This window comes from Ixodes scapularis, unplaced genomic scaffold (genome assembly GCF_016920785.2).
Source record: "Ixodes scapularis isolate PalLabHiFi unplaced genomic scaffold, ASM1692078v2 PGA_scaffold6__148_contigs__length_123643588, whole genome shotgun sequence".
Lineage (NCBI taxonomy): Eukaryota > Metazoa > Arthropoda > Arachnida > Ixodida > Ixodidae > Ixodes > Ixodes scapularis.
The window spans coordinates 60050630-60069386 of record NW_024609881.1 but is presented as its reverse complement, the minus strand read 5'-3'; positions in this window follow the sequence as shown (position 1 = coordinate 60069386).

Below are 18757 nucleotides of genomic sequence, written 5' to 3'. Positions count from 1 at the left end.
TTAGTGGTGATGCGTGGAGTTGGCCTTAGTTTCAAATGTGTCCGACGAAGACGGAAGCGACTGTGGGACGTGGAACTACGTCAAATCTGCTCAACAGCCAAGATCATGGAACGGGATCGAAGTAAGTTCGTGTTTTGTTCGTTTGGGGCTAGATTATTTCCTGCGTTCAAAAGGCTTGTTATTGTCTGCAGGTCGCTTGCGTTTACCAGTATTACTAATTGTGCGCGAATGGTGTTATGCGAGGCTGTTTTTCATTCTTCCCCGATGCAGAGGCCGTCTACTCGCTTAAGGTCGATCAGTCGCGGCGGAACTCTTTGGGAGACGGATTGAAAGGTGTGGGGGGCGGCAAAGGCGGAAGAGGAGGGTGGGGGTTGATTTCCTCCCTCCGCCGTATTGTTTACTGGTAAGCTACAATGTTTGGAAGAGCGCGGTGCCCCTCCATCGCCGAAGCCACTCTCCGTACTTGCGTGCTGAGAGCTGGACCCGACAAAAACAGCGATTAATTGATCGAGCAAGTTCGTAGCTTTCGCCGCCCCAGTCGTCTGCAGACGCCTTCATTTTCGCAGTTCGTACCCAGAAAAAAAGATTGCCAAAAATTGGTGTCGCGATGAATTTACCCCATGGTGATTAATGCAGAGCATACCACTTCCAAACGCAAAAATTTGTGCCTGCGAAATAATTTTTGATGCTGGCATTTATTCCTCGCGAAATGTCGAGCTCTAAAGATCATTTGCTGTACGCGTGTTTCGTATGATCCAACGCACGTGTAACGAATTTCACACCGCCAGAAACACTTTTTTTCCGAACTCTGATCTCCACAAGATCACAATACCAATGTTTCTGTTGTAGTGGCACGGCAGAGTCTATACTTGTTTTGCTCCAGTCTTTATAAGGGGGACGCTGTAATCCGATTCTACTCAATTATGGTGTACTAGATAGCGCTATATTTGCAGAGCTAGTCTTCTTTTTTTGTAGTTACATCGAAATATATTTCAGCTTTTAAGTTACTTGTTATTTAGCATGTAAATTTACAAGCTTATCTACATTGAAGGCAGCAAATATCTTGCCAGCACTCATGCTACGTCTTTGAAGTATATTGCGTTAACATAATTGACCAACCTTTGATTTTTATTTGTCAGTGCCTCAAGGGAAGCAAGGAGGGGTGGATCCCCGCCCCTGCCCGTTTCGATCTGGATGAACATCGTACCGGCGTGCGGTTGTGTATCACTACTGCGTGGTGCGCGTTAAAGACCCCAGGCTAGCGGTTGTACCGCGCTGGCTAAATTACTCTACATCTGAGACAGCAGACGCCCACTGAGGCAAGCTAACTTCCGACTGTATAAACATACACACAATTTTTTTTTTTTCAGGAGGAGTGGGATTATGTAGAGAAGCTAGTGGGTTTTTCTATGGGTACGAAGCTGTCGGAAGTAAGGTCAGAATGAAAAAAGCACCACGAAGTTCCGCCTGGTCCCAAACAGCCACAATAAGGAACACGGAATTCAGAAGAATAGTAATACGAAGGACTTACGCAAGCAGCCACACTTTCTGAGTTCGCAATGACATTTGATTATGATCACAAATATTCCTGCTTTACTCAAGGTGGCCTAGTTTACACACCATATTGGTGATCTTTAGTGCAGCAAGAATATTTTTTCTCAGAATTAAACGTCGTTGTTAATTGAACAAATGTAGCTGTCTGTGTAAGTCCTTCGTGTTTTTATTCTTTTTACTTCAGTGTTCATTATTTCATTTTTTTCATGATTTAGTCCTTTTGTTTTTGGTTCTTATGTGTTCATTATTTTATTTTTTATTTTTATGAGATTTTAGTTAAATATATGATGCCCTCGTCATTTCCTAGTCCGGGAAACAGTGGTGACCTCGTCGTGTTCAAGGAGCAGTAACGAACTTTTCATCTTGTATAGCTTCCGCGCCGAACAACGGTGTCTGTGTGCGTGTGTGATGTGTTAATCACACGGGAATATTCGACCACCGAACGGAAAAACAAGGCCAGCGAGGAGCGACTGGGGGCTTTGAACATCACACGGTGCAAGGAAGGACTTCAACGACGAGGCTAGCAAGCAAGCCCTTGTCAAAACTGCTGTGCTCGACCGGAGAGTTGAATCAGGACTGTGACTCTGTGAGTAAGAATCAACGACTTTGGAGCTTCCGTATAGTTTACAGCTTAATTGTTGCATTCCGCTTGTTTTATTTTAATAGGTGTCTGTGTGCTGATACATTTTTAGTTTATTTTAATGGTTGTCCGTGTGATATTACAGTTTTGTTCCTTATAATTTTTTTCTTGAACAGGGAAGTGCTTGTTTGGAGTTTTCACGCTTTCTTGTATAAAACTTCTTTTGCAAACCATACTCTCGGTCTGCTCTCTCGACAACCAATCCCGCCAAAGGGCTGTGACTTTCCGACGTCGAATGATATGTTACAATGTTTTCTAACTAGCGATCGCCTACATTCTATCTTTGTAGCATACATATTTGTTGAATGACAAATTCCGAACCAGGCCAATAAAGATTGGTCAGTGGACTATTCTGTAGATATATCTACGTGAACACACGTTTGGGGCAGTGTGGGATAGCAGTACGATGTTTATTTTGTGGATACTCATAGAAATGCGTTATATGATCCCATGTCTGGACCTGGAAAGTATGGTAACTGTCCCATGGCAATAATTTTCATGTGATGCCAGAAGGAGCATCACATGAAAATTGCTTTATATGGGGTGGGTACCCTATCCACCAGACCCAAACACGGGATCATATAAAGGAGTTTATATAAGGTATATAAGGAATTGGGCAGATATGGATATATAAGGAATTCGGCAGATATGGGTATATAAGGAATTGGGCAGATATGGCTATATTTATCCAGATATGGCCTGATTGTGCATATCTGGCCATATGTGCCCAATTCCTTATATATCCATATCTGTATTTTTTAATATAAGTCCAGATATGACATTTCTGTAAGGGATTCTTCTTCAGCAAAATTATAGAGGAACACTTCGTGTTTTGCTGTCAATTAGTTTTTGTTTGTATCTTTCTTTTTCGCTGTCCCGTTTTTGCGGTTTTTAGTCGTTAATATATCTTCAAGATAATTTCTCAAATTGTTAAAATATCCGATATCAGTGCATATGTGTTTATCAAAATACCATCACCTCAAAACTGAACCATGCCGAAATAAAGTAGATAACTCTTTTTGCTTTAAAGAAAAGACGACGGAGTGATATTTTTGCATGTGTTACCTAAAAAGCAACCATAACTAAATAAAAATATGAGACGTTATAATTGTCAGTATATTCCGCTCAGGCTGGAAACGGGCCCCTCAGAGCTGCTCTCTAAAAATACTGAGGGGCCGTCGCCTTTTCAAGAACTTCTCCTTTTCTCTTTCCCATGATAATCAATTAATGCGCTCATTTCGCCACGCTTTAAACATAATGTGTCGATAGAGAAAAAACGGGAGGTGAATTAATTCACCGAGAGAATAAATGGCAAGTAACTGAGAGCATACCAGTATTCACACTGCACGTGAAGCGAACGCTGAAGAAAGGAATTCGGTCGTACGTTTAAAATTTCTAATCATTTTTGCTTCAGGAAATCTAGCCATTAATGATTGAATTTTCAACAAATATCTAGTGTATAGTGTTTGATTCTGTAACTTACTTTCCAAGTGGATCGCCTCTTCAGGCGTCGGTAGCGGATATATTCTGTGAGGGACTCGGCCGGATTTTTCAGGTATTCTCAATGGCTGAATTCCATGTGTAAAGTTTATGTATCCTTCCTGTTAAAAAAGTGAAAGATTTCTGAATATTGCAAGCATAGCCCGTTGCAGACCGTTTGTGAATCGCTAAACAAAATTTTTATCCTTATTAAAAATTCAATTGAATTGGAAGCAATTTATGGAGAAAGTATTCTAAATGTATATTTTAAAGTTCTCATAAATCATGTTCTTTAGACGCTGTGGCGATGTGAACTTCCAATATGCTTAATACACCTTCATTTTTATGAAACTTAAAAAAGCACTCCAGGTTTATAAAATGTTCGCGAAAATCTATGCAGTTAGCAAATACAGGATTTATAAATAACGATTGCATAATCTCCTCTACATTTGTATAATCGGATTTATTGTTCCTATAAGAACATATACTTTAAAAAAAAATTGTACGTACCATTTCAATTCCCACGTCTGTTTCAGTAATCGTAAAGGACGCCTTGTGTTCCGAATTTTCATAAACACTTTCACGTATGCCTGTAGTATCCATCTGAAAGAACATATTATGAGTAAAATAAATTTGAAGGAATATTCATATTAGTAGCAGCTGAAATGCTAAACAGTTATATTTATAGCCAAGCTATCTATTGCTAGGGTTTCGTGGATTGTTTGTGTACGTCAACAAAAACTCAGGCCCTCAATTTGGGGCACACTCGCTTCATTTTATGCAAAAGCTTGTGTCTCATCACTTGGTTATGCATTTTCAGTAGATTAGTTATCAATAGCTTCCATTTTCAAGATCAGTAGACTCCCACGTAGATAATAAAGGTTTTTCAAATATTTGGGGCTGTGCTACTCGTGTCAGCTATGTGTACTGTCGCACCGTTATCAAGACCATAAATCTGGTCGTACCTTTGTTCAAAATTCTTTGACACGCCTGTGTCGTGTGCTAAACAGCTTCACTGGTCATCCACCTTCTCAGAGTGGAATTGCTCATGCTTTTTTTTTGCAAGCTAATGCATTTTACAAAAACACAGTAAATGATAACATTTAATGAATTTCAACGAGACGCAGAACGAATATCGGTAAGAATGGTTGTGTAAATTATCGAGGAAGTAAAAGTTTCTCAAAAAATGCAAAAAAGAAATCGTAGGAGGCGGCACGTCATTTAAACAAATGTCCGTTTTTTACGTTATAATTAGCGGAGACAATTCTGCATGAACGGCATCTTGAAATGTACGAAAACTTCCAAAGGCACTAGCGGGCACATCATAAAGCTTCTGAGCGAGAAAATACCTGGAATGTTTATTTTCTAAGTAAATTAAGTGAATTTCAAACAATGAGGCAGAAGCATGCTTTTTTGTGAAAGGTAATCTTTTCTTACCAATTCGTGATTCACCTCTCCATACTTAGCCTCGGAAAAATACAGACTGTCCCCTAAAACACTGGATTCTTCCAAGTCTATGACGTAGTCTTTAGAAAGTTGAACAGCGCCTCTTGAGTTGCCGCTTCTGCTTTCAATCAAAACCGGATACACGACACCTGGAACGTAACCGCTCCTGTTATCCGACCGTTCCATACTCGCAACAAACTTCTCGGTACAGAGGAAGAAACAAAACGGTGGTCACAGGTCACGGTATTTTTGTTATAAAAAAATCGTACGTAGATCTCCCAGCAACGTTGCCTTTCACAAACAAAAGACAATTAACTCAACAAAAATAAGAAAACCCTTTTGCAATGACTAGACGTTGGAAACGTAATGCAATAAAAGCACACCACGTAAAGCAAGCCTGCACTCATGTGAATAGTTCCAACGGAAGAGATTTAGAAAATACGGGGAAGGGGAGGGGGGCATCTTCCAATCGTGTTTCGTTAACACTATTTATCCTTTCATATGCATTTCTTAATATGCAGCTCATGAGAAGATATGCTACTTCGCTAGACCTCAAAATGCTATTAGAGTGCCATCCCTTACAGAAATGTCATATCTGGACTTATATTAAAAAATACAGATATGGATATATAAGGAATTGGGCAGATATGGCCAGATATGCACAATCAGGCCATATCTGGATGGATATAGCCATATCTGCCCAATTCCTTATATACCTATATCTGCCCAATTCCTTATATACCCATATCTGCCCAATTCCTTATATACCCATATCTGCCCAATTCCTTATGTACCATATATAGACTACTTTATATGATCCCGTGTTTGGGTCTGGCAGATAGGGTACCCACCCCATATAAAGAAATTTTCACGTAATGCTCCTCCTAGCATCACATGAAAATTATTGCCATGGGGCAGGTACCATACTTTCCAGGTCCAGACATGGGATCATATAATGCATTTCTATGAATATCCACATAATATACATTTTGCTGCTATCCCACACTGCCAAACTTGTGCTTACGTAGATATATCTACAGAATAGGCCACTGACCATTCCTTATTGCTCTGGTTCGGAATCTGTCATTCTGACAAATATATATGCTACAAATATAGAATGCAGGCGATCGCTAGCTTGGAAACATTGTAACATATCATTCGACGTCGGAAAGTAAACAGCCCTTTGGCGGGATTGGTTGTCGAGGGAGCAGACCGAGAATATGGTTTGCAAAAGAAGTTTTATTTATAAAAGCACCAAAACTCTAAACAAGTACTTCCCCCATTCAAGAAACAATGATAAGAAACAAAACTGCAATATAGCACGGACAAATATTAAAATAGACTAAAAATGTAATAGTACAAAGACACCTATTAAAATAAAACAAACGGAAGGCAACAATTAAGTTGTAAACTATACGAAAGTTTCAAAGTCATTGATTCCTACTCACAGAGTCACAGTCCTGATTCAACTCTCCGGTCGAGCACAGCAGTTTTGACAAGGGCTTCCTTGCTAGCCTCGTCGTTGAAGTCCTTCCTTGCACCGTGTAATATGTTCAAAGCCCCCAGTCGCTCCTCGCTGGCCTTGTTTTTCCGTTCAATCGCCAAATCATCCCTTGTGATTAACACGTCACACACGTACACAGACACCGTTCTTCGCCGGAAGCAATACAAGATGAAACGGTCCTTACTGCTCCTTCAACACGACGAGGTTACCACTGCTACCCGGACTAGGAAATGACGAGGGCATCATATCTTTAACTAAAACCTCATAAAAAAAATAATGAACACATAAGAAACGAGAACACAAAGGACTAAATCATGAGAAAAAAATGAAATAATGAACACAGAAGTAAAGAGAATAGAAACACGAAGGACTTACACAGACAGCCACATTTGTTTAGTTAACAATGACGCTTAATTCTGATAAAAATATTCCTGCTGCGCTAAAGATCACCAATATGGTGTGTAAACTAGGCGACCTTGAGCAAAACAGGAATATTTGTGATCATAATCAAATGTCATTGCGGACTCAAAAAGTGTGGCTGCCTGCGTAAGTCCTTCGTATTACTATTCTTCTGAATTCCGTGTTCATTATTGTGGCTGTTTGGGGACCAGGCGGAACTTGGTGCTTTTTCCATTCTGACCTTACTTCGGACAGCTTCGTACCCATAGAAAAACCCACTAGCTTCTCTACATAATCCCACTCCTCAAAAAAAAAGAAAAAGAAAGAAAAAATTGCGTGTATGTTTATACAGTCGGAAGTTAGCTTGCCTCAGTGGGCGTCTGCTGTCTCAGCTGTAGAGTAATTTAGCCAGCGCGGTACAACCGCTGGCCTGGGGTCTTTAACGCGCACCACGCAGTAGTGACACACAACCGCACGCCGGTACGATGCTCATCCAGATCGAAACGGGCAGGGGCGGGGATCCACTCCTTCTTTTTGCTTCCCTTGAGGCACTGACAAATAAAAATCAAAGGTTGGGTCAATTATGTTAACGCAATGTACTTCAAACACGTAGCATGAGTGCTGGCAAGATATTTGCTGCCTTCAATCTAGATAGGCTTGGAAATTTACATGCTAAATAACAAGTAACTTAAAAGCTAAAATATATTTCGATGGAACTACAAAAACCGAAGACTAACTCTGCAAGTATAGTGCTATCTAGTACACCATAATTTAGTAGAATCGAATTACAGCGTCCCCCTTACAAAGACTGGAGCAAAACAAGCATAGACTCTGCCGTGCCACTACAACAGAAACAATGGTATTGTGATCTCGTGGAGATCAGAGTTCGAAAAAAATTGTGACAGGCTTTGGCACGACAAATATGCCAATGTCATTATTCATTTTTGCATATCCTACGGTGACAGTGCAGGGAAACAATCACACACCAGATACTCAGAAAGACAAGCACACGCGCTGAACGTATAGCTTTTGTGTATTCGACTAATATAGATACCAAAAACTGGTGAGACACTACCTTAATTGAGGACATGCATGTACATTTCCCTAGAAGCTTGTAATTAATACTTCAAAGCCAAAAAAAAAAAGCAGTAGGAAGAGAATAGATGCTTCACCATATAAAGCAGCCTGAGTGTTTCTGGAGGTGTCAAATTCGTTACACGTACGTTGGGTCATATGAAACACATGTACAGCAAATGATCTTTAGAGCTCGACATTTCGCGAGGAATAAATGCCAGCGTCAAAAATTATTTCGGGGCACAAATTCTTGCGATCGGAAGTGGTATGCTATGCATTAATCACCACGGGGTGAATTCATCGCGGCACCAATTTTTGGCAATTTTTTTCTGGGTACGAACTGCGAAAATGAAGGCGTCTGCAGACGACTGGGGTGGCGAAAGCTACGGACTTGCTCGATCAATCAATCGCTGTTTTTGTCGGGTCCAGCTCTCAGCAGGCAAGTACGGAGAGTGGCATCGGCGATGGAGGGGCACCGCGCTCTTCCAGACATTCTAGCTTACCAGTAAACAATACGGCGGAGGGAGGAAATCAACCCCCCCCCCCCACCCCCAATCCGTCTGCCAAAGAGTCCCCCCCCCCCCCCCCCCCCACCCCCAATCCGTATCCCAAAGAGTTCCGCCGCAAGTGATCGACCTTAAGCGAGTAGACAGCCTCTGCATCGGGGAAAAAAGAAAAACAGCCTCGCACAACACCATTCGCGCACAATTAGTAATACTGGTAAAAGCGAGCGATCTACAGACAATAACAAGCCATTTGAACGCAGGAAATAATCTAGCCCAAACGAACAAAACACAAACTTACTTCGATCCCGTGCCATGATCTTGGCTGTTGAGCAGATTTGACGTAGTTCCACGTCCCACAGTCGCTTCCGTCTTTGTCGGACACACTTGAAACTAAGGCAAACTCCACGCATCACCACTCATCGGGTAATTGGACCGTTAGCCGGCCGTGATCACAGGCATTCAAACGTACACGGCCGGCAAAACGTGCGAAAGAGAGGCCGTTGCTTCGATGACGTTGTATTCGTATCTTCAACACGTTTGAAATAAAACGATCAGCAAACTGCATTATAAAACTCATAAAAGACACAGCAATAATAAATTATTTCGCATGTCAATTTCGCGAGAATATTATGAATAAGTCCTGAACATGCTGCAAAATATTAAATACGAAACTAAGCCTGCAATGATGAAAAGAAAATTCAGCTGACATGCAACCTTCTGGAAAGGGAGCAAAGGTCATCTTCCTGCGGTAGCATAGTGTGTTGACGCTCTGGTTTTCTGAGCTTGTGGTCGTTGGTTCGAATCGCGGTAAGCGCTGTTTGCTTTCTTACACTGTTTTTTAATTTTAAATGTTTTTTTCTCAGCTTTTCGTATTCGTTCTTATTATTTTTAATATTTTTTATCACCTTTTTTCTATTTTGTTTTGTTTTATTTTGTATCATTTTATATTATTTTGTATTACTTTAAATATTTTTTTCTCACCTCTTTGTATTAGTTTTTATTTTAAATATTTTTTTCTCATCTTTTTGTATTACTTTTTATTATCTTAAATATTTTTCTCTCACCATTTTAAATCTGTTTTTATTATTTAAAATTTTTTCCTCACCTTTGTGTATTAGTTTTTTTATATTTTATATATTTTCTATGTGTATGCTGCCGTCGGCAACGTTCTTCGGGGTAACAATCACGCAGAAGGTGAAAATAAAAAGTGCGAGCCCACATTTGAATTGATGCAATTCAGAAACCCTGGCCCTCTTGTTTTGCCGGGATGATTGGCTCCCTCCGTGCTAATAGGTGGGTCAGTGTAGTAGGCAAACAGCGCAAGTCCTTTCAACGAAGAAATACAATTAATAATAATGGGTACATTTAGAGAAAAATGGGAAAATGTAAGTGATAAAACTGCCACAGTGATGAGGCCAAAGTTTGTCATGAAAGCGGTCCATATTCACCCACTATTGAAACAAAAATACCGCCATTTTAAGGCAGTAATTTAGTTGAGCTCATAGCTCATAAGCACGTCTCTTAATTTTCTGACTTCCGGAAAGTAGTATTTAATTTTGTTCTTGTAGATCAGCGCTATTCCCCGCGTGCCGCCAGGTCTTACTTATACAGGTTGCGCTCCGCAGTTTTACTTATTCTTAGGCCTAAACACTTTTTTATTCCTGAGATTCAAGTACAGCGCGGATAATCAAACTAGCTTTCAGAAATGCTATCGTTCGGCATTGTGACATTTATTTTTCGTAGTGTCAAGGGGTCACATTCACAAACCCAGCAGTGTGTACATCCAGAACGCATTGGTGTTTCTCGCTTTTTTGAGTAAAGAAAAAAGTTTTTATATTCGCGTTCCTTTGGTACGGTATGTCGTATAACATAAGCTATTAAAGAGACAGATACCGTGGCCTATGTGAACATTTAAAATATTTCTCTTAGGTGATCGTTTTATATGGTAACTACCACATAAAACAGTGAATTCCTGCCTGAAATAGCCTATTTTCACACTAGATTAAAATCACCATTAAAATGATCTCTCAGGAGATTTATGTACCTCTCGTAGCGTCATAAGCAATAAACACATCTCTTACTTTTCTAGTTCCTGGAAAGTAATGTTTATTATTGTTTTGTAGCTTCAAAGCGCGTGCTCAATCATGCCACGTCTTTTTTCTTTTTTCATTCGAGGCTCCGCTATACCGTTTTTATTTTTTATCAGAGCCAAACACGTGCGTATAACGCCAGACCTTAAGTATAGTACATCTAATTATACTAACTTCCTGAAAAAAGTGTCGTTCGGCGTTGTACAATTTCATTTTCGTGGCGTAGGGGGTCAGATTCTCAAATCCTGGACTGCAAATTTTCCTCACGGGATTGTGTTTTTTTTTCGCGTTTTCGCGATAAAACACGTGAGCCTTGCCATGGTGGGATCAAATACGCCAGCGTCGGCAGTCATTTACGAAGGATTGATCAACGCAAACATTTCCACTCGCTACATATGAATCGCCGCAGTTCGTCGGAATCTCAATGACGTACTGCATAGTCAAAAAGGCAAAAAAAAAAAAATAGAACGATGCCGGTCAGTAAACGGACGTTCCCGGGGCTCGCCAGCCTGGAAACAGCAAAGCGCCAATGCCGGCCAGTCACTGAACTTCCATGTAAATACTTCCCATCAAAGACAGGAAAATACCGATGCCGGCCAGTTACTGAACTTCCATGTAAATACTGGCCATCAAAGACAGTAAAATACCGGTGCCGGCCAGTTACTGAATTTCCGTAAATACCGGCCATCAAAGACAGCATAATACCGATGCCGGCCAGTTACTGGAACCTCCAAGGAAAGACTAGCCAGCAAAGACAGCAAAAACCCGATGCCGGTCAGTCACTGTAACTTCTACAGTTGGACTGGCCAATGAGCAAGACGAAACCCCGACGCCGGCCGGGGCCGGTGGCTCCCCGGTGCCCATGGCCAGCCGCTGCCATCCTGTTACCATGGGCGGGCCGGCGTAGTCCCGATACCGGCCGACGCGGAGTGCTACCTGCATCTACATGTTGACTGGCACCATGTAGTGCCATATACAGGAGTATCAGGCATCCTATACTGTTATATAGGGCAGCCACTGGCACCATATATGACTTTATCTGGCAATATATGTCGTCATATATGGTGTCACCTTACCATATCTGCCCTGATTTCAGCCCTTGTATGGCAATATATGACCGTATATGTCTACTTATATGCCCATATACGGCCCTATATCAAATATATCTGGGTCATATATGACATTCCTGTAAGGGATACCACATAAAAGAAAGGGACTGAAGAATCTAGATTACCATGTTGCCAAATTTTTGTTAATGATGGTTATAACCTTAATCTTTTGTACCACGCCTACGTTCCTGTTCTTGCGAAAACCTTTTGGCAATCTATCAGACCTTTCGCTCTTCAACGCTCTAATTGTACGGTTCCATGATAAATGGAACATCGTTTTGGGACGGTCACATCCATTTGGTAACTACGATTGTACAGGTATTCTGAACAAACAGAGGCTAAGAAAAGCGCGAAGAGTAATATTCTCAAAGGCCCAACAACCTGTAAGGATTTCCGGCAGATTGGAACTCGGGAAAACAAAAACATTACTCGATTGTGCATTCCGTGCACGTACAATGCAATTGGCGTTCCAAATTAAAAAGCCACAATTGCATCGTCTCTTTATTTGTAGGTGTAATAGGAGGAAACAAGTGCTTGCTAATTACAAAGACCTGACGTTTGTCAGACGTTGATACGCGAACAACTGCTTCCAGTGTGATGACCCCGGTGTCGCTTTCTACCAATTTATGACGCCCTTTGGCTGGCTGAACTGTGGGGTACGATGCGTTTAGAACTCGTTTGTGACTGGTGCGTTCAGGATCCTATCGCACCCATGCCTTAAAAGTAATCCCGAATTTTTCACAAACGACCTCACAGGAGCCAAAGTGTCACGCTCACGAATGTCGCAACCATTGCGCTTGGTGCCAGAATTCCCGGGCAAAATTAAAATGGAAAGCTCGTACATTTGGCTCGTACAACCACCGCTGCGACACCCCCACGATCCTGACCAACGGCATAGAACTTATATGACGTCAGAGTGGTTGAAAGTACAAGAATTTCGTTCGCAACTTTTATGTCACAAATATAAAAAAAAAACATAGAATCACTAGGTTTGCGTTAACCCAGACGCTATTTCATTTCGCTTGTGTTTTTAAAGACCTTTGGATATAGTACCGGATGTATCAGGTAGCGGCCAAACGCTTTAAATCGACCGAAAAATTAGTATTTTTAAGCAATCGCTCTACGATGTTCTGCAGCTTTGCACACAGGTGGTGCGTTTGTTCTGTAAAATTTGGAAAGAGCAAGCTTACCTGAGAAAAATGTAAAAAAAAAAGGCTTAACTCCTATGGAAACGCAGCGAAGTCACCAGTCTTCAAACAGTAGGGCACCCTATTGACTGAAGACCGGTGGCTTCGCTGGGTTTCCACAGGAATTAAGACTATTGCTTTCTTTACTTTTTTCCTCAGGTAAGTTCGCTCTTTGCAAATTTTATAGAAAAATATGCGCCGCCTGTGGGCAACGTCGCACAAAATCGCAGAGTGATGGCTTAAGAAACCGAAATTTGCGGTAGATTTAAACAGCCTGCCGCTATTTTTGATACCCGATAGAATACCAACGTATTAAAATGTCCGAATCAACGCGTCTTGTTATCGGGAGATATAGCGGTATATATTTATAGGACGCCGCTTCTACAATCATTGACAACCTAAGTGAAGGACGTGCTGACTGACGAGCATCTCATTATTTCTTCTCATCCAGTAGGATTGCGGTATTAGAGGATAAGAACACGAAAAAAGCAATCACGAAGCAAGAACCAAGAGTATAAGATCAAGCCACACCCTGCGCGCCTTATTTGTCAGCGACTATGAAGGAATCTGTGAATACAATCAATGCAGCGTGTCTACCCAAGCCTATTTAAAGATTTAAACTAAGCCTTTGGGGGCATGGTGCATGCCGTAATACAAATTATTTCTCGTCTGCAATATTGTGTGTGAAATTTCCATGATATTTGTTTATCGTGCCCAGAAGCTCGGAAGTTGAAGCTAGGGAGAAGTGTAAAATTCGATTTTGCGTCACTAAGAAAAACGCGATGCGGAAGCGCCTGAGTAAATAGAATGAATACATCACCGGCATGAGCAGTAGCTACGCTCAAAATGATGAGTGTAGCCGAATACATCTTCCGTCATCAAAACGTCCTTAAGGGAAAAATTTATATTTGGAAATGAAAGAATGCCTTTGTCAGGAACCTCTTTAAAGGGTGAAAAGGTTAAGCGCCCTTTAACATAATACACAAAATGCGAGATAATGAACACAATAGGCAAAATGACGTACACAGGAAGTTGCATTCAATATGTTAAAGGCAGATTTTGCACGAGACGAGCATTAACTTCGCAATTCACCTTTTCCAAACGTCAGAGCCATCTCGTGGCAGTCTCAATAGCTCTAATTTCTCCGCACTGATGACGGTGATAGAAGATCAAGATTGTCTACCTTGAAACACTCCCAATTTTGTGACTCAAAGGCGACTTTCAAGGGCCAACTTGTTAGAAAGGATTCTCCGCTTCTCTGTGGTATGCTTTCAAAGGCGTTCGATTCTCCAAGAGTGCAGAAGCTTCGTAGCGCCGCAATTAGAGCGTCGAGTTTGGCACTGCACGTGGTAGGGAGACTAACATTTGAAAATGGTCTATCGAAGCGCGTCAAAAAAGATACGCCAGCGGTTTGGTTATCGCGGTTGAGACTAAATATGGCTTGCACTTACGACACATCAGCGGCCATTCTGGTGGCCATTGCTGGCTGAGCACGTGGGTTCTGCATCAATGCATGAAAATAAGTATGTAATATGACGTCACATGCCGGCCAGACACAAACGCCGCGGCTAACGAGACATGTTAATGTCACGAAACCGGCCCGTCGAAGACGCGGAAGAATACACCAGCGGTTTTCGAAAAATGGCTTCCTCTGATATCTCGTCGCTTCGATATCAAAAAGTGCGATTCTATACACTGAATAACAGTCATAGCACGTAAAACCGGGATTAAACAATCGTGTACTTTCTGAGCGGCATCTGACTTGCTACTAGACAAGGTCTGAACAGCTCTCAAGGGCTAGCTTTACTCAAGTGGTTTCTTTTGGCATATTCACGACCCAGTTGGCATCGCGCTCGTCACCCACGGGAATGCACGGGGCTAGGGCCCCACCAGCCAAAGTTCTCATTTTATCTTTCTCGTCTCTGCTATAACGTTCTCAACTTGTAACGTATCCCTCGTTCATGTTCGAAATGTTCTAGGCCACAGAGTATGTACGAAAGAAGCTGAATCAGGCAAGATTCGGACATTGGTTCCTTGTCACCGTCACGGGATGCACGCTGTTCTTTTTGCTTTAGTTAGGGGTGCGAGTTCACCTTATTGTACATTTATTTTCAGTTTTTAAATCAACCTACTTTTTTATTCATGATAATACAGTAATGACCAGGGAAGACACCCGAAACTGTAGGGAGACCGGGAGGTATCCAGGGCTGCCCGTTAGATGACGCCACTGTGTTCACACTTTGTAAGCGGTCGCAGGCGTGTCAAAACGACCATTCCGCCGGTCGTTTTGGATCAGACGACAGGCTACGGTGAGTGACCAACTGTCGTCCCGGCATTCCCCATCGCGCTCGGCTATTGTAATTTCCGAAAAGCCCGATCATCCGTCGGTCGATCGCCGTTCCCCTCATGCTCGGCGACACAGGAAAATACGTCTCCCAGAGATCGGCTTCCACTCGGCTCCGGGAAGATCAGCCGATCGAGATCTGGGCGTTCCGAACCCTAAACCAGAGTTTGCGCTGCTCCAAAAGGACGTGCGAAAGACATTCGGGTTAATCTCAAACGACCAGTGGCGATCGCGCCCTCCAAAAAAGTGCATCCCGGAACGCGACAAACGACGAGTGGAATTCGTCATTAATCAAACGCGAATCTCTTAAAAACACCTTGAAGGGACCATGAAGACCACTTTGAAGTTCAGTTTAACGATTCGTATGAACGCCAAGCGCTTGCGCGTCGCACAAATTAATTGAATAGAACCAGCAACAGTCACACCGGGACCGATGCGAGCGACGCCGAGACTGCGGGAAAATCCAGCTTATGAATGACGTGGACCGTGACATCAATTGAGGCACGTCGGGCGATTGGTCGAAATGAACGGAGTCCGCTTGCCCTTGTTTTTGATCGTAAGTTGTTATAAAATATTTCGTATTTTTCTTATTTAGTAACAACGAAACTTTTATATTCTTGACAGAACAAATTACTACAATAAATTAAAATATTATTTCAGTCTGCGGGCACGCGGAGTGAAAAGACTCAATAACGGAGAGCCTTTAAAAAGAAGCAGAAACAATTCTTAAAAAAAAAAAAAAAGATTTAGAGGAGAAATCTAGAGTATTTTTATCCCGTTAACTTGAATACCACGTTCATTTTCCACGGTGATTCATACTAAACATGAGAAAACCCGAAAATCCTCCGACCAGTAGTGACGTCATAATAGAATCTTTCGGCCGCCAAGCGCGTGTCGCTTGTTTGGGCAGCGCTTGGAATCGGAAGCTTGCCAAGTGTATTTTTCCGCACTGACGTCAGTCGTGACGTCTATCTCTGACCTTTTCGAACACAGCAAGAGTGCACGCGCACAGCTTTGACAGGTGCTGAAGATGCGCTAAGCAGGGATTCCGAAAACTCCTAGTATCGCGCCACGCCCCGTGCACTTTGATATTAACTTTAAAAAAATAATTTCTGCAGCCTCCGTGCGCCATATTGAAAAAATATTTTTCCATACTTGTGATCTTGGAGGCCAAATGAAGACGATTTTGGTGTTTTTCCTTAAGGCAAGCCACTAAACAAAAAAACAAAAAAAAAAATTTGGAAGAAAAGTTGATTTTGAAAAATTATCTATTTGCATCCACTAACATCTAGAGGTTTACCACAGAAAGTTTAATTAGTTTACATTGTATAGTTAACTTTTTATACATTATTTTCTGTCCAGCGAAGCTAAAAAAAAGGTAGGGTTTGCAGCAATTTGAACACACTTTTCTCCGTTCCGCTTTTTGCTAGAAATTCTATTTTAGTCAGAAGGCGCGAACAGACAGAACGAAAAAAGACGTGCGTCTTTTTTCGTTCTGTCTGTTCGCGCCTTTTAACCTTTTAGTCAACAGTATCTATCGTGCGAACAGCAGATCTGATTGGACAGCCTATATACACTTATGGTCCCGGGTTTGGTGACATTTTGTCATCAATTACAGTAACAGTTCTGTTTGAATGGCGGGTTAAATTATGCAAGAACCTCTAAATGTACTAGCAGACGTATAAAATAACTCTCGACCGACATCCACATCATTTAACCACCCCAGCTTCGAGTGTCCAAATTTCATTTTTGTTTTTGTTTTTAATGCTGCCCGGCTGAAGAGGCGGCATATATTTGTTTTCTAATATATAGCTTAGTTTGAAAACCTGAGGAAGATTCATACCTTTCTAAGAAAGATGAACATTCCTCACCAATTCGTGATTCACCTCTTCATTCCCAGCCTCAGTGAAAAACAGACTGTTCCCTAAAACACTGGATTCCTCGAATTCTATGACATAGTCTTCAGCCAGTTGAACATCGCCTCTCAGATTTCTGCTTCTAATTTCTATCAGAGCGGGATACACGGCACCTAGAACGCACCTAGAACCACTAGTGTGATTCGACCGTGACGTGTCCTTGCTGACAAAATGAAAATGAAAAAAAAAATCTGTGGTCACATGTCGCGGTGTTATTCTCAGAAAATAAATCGCGACTAGACCCTAATGTAAAGTTTCAATTCACAAGCAAAAATCAATTAACACAGCTTATAAATTTAGAATAAAATAACCCCCGAACAATGTCAATACATCGGTGATGTAAAATAGTAAAGCAGACCACAGGAAATAAACCAATGATTCATGTGCCCCCCCCCCCCCCCCCTAAATCTTCCAATAGACCCTTCCTGAAAACTGTGGCACTCCCACCGTCTGGTGGACGCATTATGACTTTCCGATGTCCGGCACGTGAAATTATCCAGGAATCGAAGACAAAATTGACGTCGGATCAAGATTTTGTGATTTCAAAACCCAGAGAAGTCGAAAGAAAGCGAAACAGGCTATGTGATTACCTCTTTTTGTGTTCGTAATGATAAGAGAAAATTAATCGTGCCACTTAGAAGATACATAAAGCGTTCGAGTCGTCACGGACGCACACCTGATCAGGCCTACAACACCCCCTCCGCGATGTGTCCTGGGATTTTCCAGAAATTCTTATCGGGTTTTCTTTTAGCTATTCATGATTTCATGTGCGCCAAGCGGATGAATGCATCCTCAATTCGCGCATCATGAAAGAAAGAAGCTAGTTCGCTTTACTTGAATGTGTCCTTAGGGCGCCCCCATACCACACAATAAACTAGAATAAACTAAAGGATCTAGGCTACCTTGTTACCAGCCTTTATATCAATAATCATTATTATCTTAACGTTTTTTGCACCTGTTCATATAAAAATCTTATAGATACTCGTAACTTGCTTTCGCTTTTCGGTTATCTATTTTGACTTTACGATGATGGATGACACAACGTTTTGAGGCGGTCACCCACATGTAGTAACGTAGATTGAACACCTTCTAAACAGAACAAACGAGAGGCTAGAAACAACGCAAAGAGGAATTTTCTGCATTGTCCAACAACCATAACGGATTGCTGGCATTTTGTAACTCGGCGAAATACAAGCATTACATGACTGCGCATTTCGTGCACGTACAATGCAACTGGCGTTCTGCGTCAGTATGCTATGTTTACTCCCTTTGTAAATTTCTTCGTGTAGCGGGAGGAACAAAGCTCATGACCTTTACGTAGAGTCGACGTACACCCGCTGTCGAATAAGAAAACATATGTTTCCGTTATGCTGAGCTTGGTTTTGCTTTCTATTTGTTTTTGAGGCCCCTTGGCTGATACAAGTTTAAAGTATAGATCAAAACTGGTTCAAACTTGGCAACGAACGACGTCACTGGAGCCAAAGTGTCATGCTCTCTGATGTCGTGATC